Source organism: Pteropus vampyrus, unplaced genomic scaffold (assembly GCF_000151845.1).
Source record: "Pteropus vampyrus isolate Shadow unplaced genomic scaffold, Pvam_2.0 Scaffold19788, whole genome shotgun sequence".
Taxonomy (NCBI): Eukaryota; Metazoa; Chordata; class Mammalia; order Chiroptera; family Pteropodidae; genus Pteropus; species Pteropus vampyrus.
In genome coordinates, this window is record NW_011908569.1 from 1 (window position 1) to 4496 (window position 4496).

General features: G+C 45.0%; 1 long non-coding RNA gene and 2 other non-coding genes across 3 annotated transcripts; all 3 read left to right on the plus strand.

Annotated features, from left to right (window-relative positions):
• Positions 1-818: 818 nt before the first annotated feature.
• LOC105310980 lies at positions 819-2754 on the plus strand. Its single transcript, XR_897589.2, has 2 exons — positions 819-914; positions 1141-2754. It is a non-coding gene; the product is annotated as an uncharacterized LOC105310980 (long non-coding RNA).
• On the plus strand, positions 996-1065 carry LOC111735223. Its single transcript, XR_002778724.1, has one exon. It is a non-coding gene; the product is annotated as a small nucleolar RNA SNORD104 (small nucleolar RNA).
• On the plus strand, positions 1257-1388 carry LOC111735224. The gene has a single exon (XR_002778725.1). It is a non-coding gene; the product is annotated as a small nucleolar RNA SNORA76 (small nucleolar RNA).
• Positions 2755-4496: the final 1742 nt, after the last annotated feature.

The following is a 4496-nucleotide window of genomic DNA, read 5'->3' on the forward strand; positions in this document are numbered from 1 at the left end:
CGATTTCCCAACATATGAAGGAAATAAAGAAAATCAGAAATAGTGGCTGTTTACAGTTCTCTGTAACCGGTATATCAAGCTCTTAGAGGGCAGGGCCATATTTCTATTATCCGCTAGTGAACAGTGTGCCTGGCTCACAATATCCGCTGAATACTTAGAAACACTTTTAGTTTTCCCAATGTTAGACTTTCTTTCCTTTGGGCTTCCACAGTAGGCTGCTTTTTAGCATTTATTAGAGTATTGCAATCACATAAAATTTCCACATCACACCGGTCCTTCAAAAACAAATATGCTATTAACATTAATTCGTTTAATCCTTAAAACAACTTTTTTGGATATTCCTTTTTTCAGAAATTGAGGCTCAGAAAGGTTAAGTGATAAGGTCATAAGGCGAATTCATCGCAAAGTGAGGATCTGGTTGCACACTGGTCTACTTTCAAAAACAAACTCTTCCTACCGGAACAGGTTACTCTAAACTCAGGGGCAATTCAAAGGTTAGTTTTGTCACCTTTGTAGCCTCAGCTCCTAGCCTAGTTCCTGGCACAGACTATCTCAAACAAGTTAGGCATTACTTGCGTTCTGTCGTCGGTAAAGCTTTCTTTTGTGTAGAAAGATGCACAAATTACAAGCCGGCAATCGAGACGTGAAAAGAAGTCCAAAATAATTTGGAAAGAACACTGCGCGACTCTCAGCCTTGCCTTGGGTCCCATCTCTATGGTTGACACGTAACCGCTCTATAGTCTGGAGGACTCAGCAAGCACAGCCAATCATTAGGCCATTATACTGGCACGTGGCTGGAAGTTTGACTTCTATTGGTTAATAGCGGTAAGGCCCGCCCAACCACCTCCTGTCTGCTTCTTTAAGTAGAAGCCGTGCCTGCTCCTCCATCTTTCGGTGGCTGTGAAGCTGGCGAGGTGAGTTTGTTGTTGTGCTGTGCTGTAGCGTGTCTGCCCCGGGTGTCTGGGCCCCGGAACCGGGCGCGAGGCGGTTAGCCAGCGGTGATGACATCTCAAATGAAGCACGTGTTAGACTGCTGACAAGGGTGATGCGAACTGGAGTCTGAGCCGGGCCGCCGTGGCCGCGGGGCGGGAACGGGCTTGCAGGTACACACCCGCTCATCTTCTGCTCTCGTTCTTGCAGGTCCCTGCCGGGCCGAAGACGTTGGATCTTATTGTCCTGGCACTTCGACCCTCGCCCGAAGGCCCGCAATAAAATGTTTTGATCCCAACGATGGTGTCGGTGTTTCTTACCGCGACGCGCTGCCTTTGAGCCCCCGCCGCGCCTGCGCGTGGCGCCGGGGGTCAGGCTGCAGCGCCAGAGCACAGGCTTGCGCATAACTGGGGCAGTCGGCTCTTCGCCGGCGGCCCTTTTAACCGCAAGCGACACTGCGGCACCGCGCTGCGGGAGGCGAGTTTCCCCGGGAGGGGACAGTTGTGACGACTCAGCTGTTAAAGCCAATGTTGAAATGCCCCAGACGTAGGGGGATCCTGTAGGCTCAGCTGCTTAGTGCCCTGCACATTCTTTGAACCTGCCTTTAAGCCTCGACTGGCTTGGTGTGATCAGTGAGACTTGGAGCTTCAGCTAACCGCGGCTTGGTCTCGAGTTGAGCAACGGGTCACGGCCTTGAGCAGTTTAAGGGCGTGGTGTACTTGACACCCTTAGGTCTTGAGGTGCATGAAGTTACCTGGCTACGGTGTAGCCGCGACCTTTTTAAAAAATATTTAGGGCCAACTGCTCTTTTGGATACCGTGCCAAGGTCAGGCAAATGAATGTCGTCTCATTCCGCCTAAACGGCTTACAACAGGGTCGTTGTGAAGAGTTAGATTTTACACATTACAGGAGACAACACAGGCACCTAAATTAAGTGCACAATCCTTTGGAATTCAGGTTCTAGATGCTGAACGATCTGAGTTTAGTTGGGATGTGCGTCCGTCCTGAGTACAAGGTAGCACGTGTTGAGGGGCAAGGATGCACAAGTGCAGGTAAACTGCCTTGGCCCTTAACTGAAAGGGGCCCAAGGTAACATGACTACTAGGATAACTACCTCCCTCGCGCTAAGGTGTGACTACCTACGATCGTTAAAAGAGAGCTGGTCCAGTGATCACTCAGGAAATTGAAGTGCTTGGCAACAGAGGGCCCATGTGCCTTAACACCCACTGCTCTGTGCCTGTTGCTAAACAAGATTCAGTAGAAAAAAACTTAGATGCTTATCTAGTATTTGACGAGATATTTATTTTGTGAAATAATGCAAGCGATTGTAAATCCCCACATACCGTTGAAGTGCAATAGGGTACAGTCATGTGTGATCTCTACACAGTAGTGCATCTAGTCCTTTGCCTTTAGTTATTGCACAGAAATATAAAGACCAGTGTAACAAGACATGCGGACTGACAAGCAAATTGGCCTACACAATGAGAAATTAGAACAGTACACCAGCTGGAATGGTCAAATAATTTAAATGAAATGGTTTAATAGTGTAATTAAAGTAATCGAATAAGGGTTCAAATATTTTTTCAATATATTAATTTAAAGTCATGTTCAGGCAAGGTGCAGTTTTAAAAAAAAACCACTATTAGCTTAGTCCACAGATGTAAGATCAAAAGTTACCCAGGGTAATTTTGATGTTGAATGAAGCTTTAAACAAAATCATTTTAAAGTACTTCTCGAAGCAAATTACACAATTAGAGCCTCCACACTTGTAAACTAAACATTCTGACACAAATGCACAAAATAAAGTTGGCAACACTGAAGAAATGTCACATGTTAATTTTGAGATGTAGTGTCTGGTGTTGAGCAAACTTGGTCTTGACTCTCAAAATGATAGCAGTTCTCTGTTTTGGCCATCAGAAGAGGAAACTGCCCATAAAACATCCCAACCAATCAGATCAACAAAGCATTTAGATGCTGACATAAAGCTTCTTGGAGCACACTGGAGGTGCTAGGTGGGAAGGTGGCGGCTATGGCTTTCTGGCCCTGCCTGATCTGGTCATGTGCGGTGTTTGACATTTTCAAATATGCTCATGTCAGGAAACCATTTGGGATTCAATAGAACCAGGTGATTGTACCTCACTGGTAAAAGGCTTGGGATGGTTTGATCTCATGGCTTTGCCAAATGTTCACAGAAATCCCACCGTCCCCACCCCAGCTGATAGTGTGTTGGTGTATGTTCATGTTCTATGGCTACTTGCTTCCAAAATGCACAATTTAATATGAAGAAAAGTTGCTATGCATATCTCATCACCAATGAAATAGTTCACAAAATTCCACTCCCCACCCTCCACACGTTACCACATTGACATTTTCAGAGTGTGGAGGGCTGCATCCAAATGGTAGAAGTGAGAAAAGGTTCCATTTGTGCTCTGGCTGCCTAAGGAAAAGCTTTGGAGGGGAAGAGGCAAGGGGAAGCCTTCCAGCTGCAGCTTTGCTCTTAATGTGCTCTTCTGCTGCCACAAGAACTGGTCGACTTGAAAAAGCCATAGTTGATCACTGGTAACCTCTGGTTCCACCGTGGTGATTCTTCCCGTCTCTGCTGAGTCAAAGCTTTGCAGTAGGCAATCAGACACCAGCCGCTGGACATGTGGAATGACACCTCACAGTGGGATGGGCACTGGCAGGAGGGCAGAAGCTGTGGCACAAGGAAAAGCCAGTGCTACAGCACAGATGGCAGCTAAGAACCCCACACCTTGAGCTAGATCTCATAATACTGGGAACGTCAGATCTTCACCCATCACAGCTGATCAGCAGCCTCCACAAGAGGGTCTTTGAGGAAGCAGGAAGTGGAGCGAGGGTCCATGGCTGAGTGCATTATAGGGATATAAACATCATCCATGTTTGGCATGACAAAAACTTTCTGTAGGAAGAAAGAACAGCCATGTGGAAGACTGCTTTGTTTTCTCAGGCTATAGCCCTACTCCTCTGATAATTTAGGCTTAAACATGCTTTAAAAATATATTTGTAACAACTTCCTACACATTCCAAACTAATTCCTCTACCATATTTAGAAAGAGTTATCACATCAGTGCATGAACACAAGAACTCAATAAATTCAGCCTTGAGGCAGAAGCGACCTTCGATTTCATGTACATATAAATAAAATTATTCATTAATTGATAAATGGACTTGACATTAGTTTAAGAGAACTGGCTTAAGCTGCTCAAAATATTTCTAAATTACTATGTCCAGAACGCATATTCCAAGAGAATTTATCCATTCAAATCAACAAAATGTAAGCAAATATTTTTAAAAATCAGAACCAGACAAAGCTATATTGGAAAAAAATCCTACTGTAGTCAATACCCGAAGGATAATCCATGATTGATAGTGACGGTGCTTTGCCTATCTATTATAAACTGGCTTTACATAAGCAAATTTTGGCAATGCATTCAATCTCCAGTAACGCTCCCTTATAAAAGCATAAATGAAAACTTTTTCCCAGGTGGCTATGGGAAAACGCAGCAGTTACCTTTCAACTTCCCAGCTTGCCCCAGAAACACCAG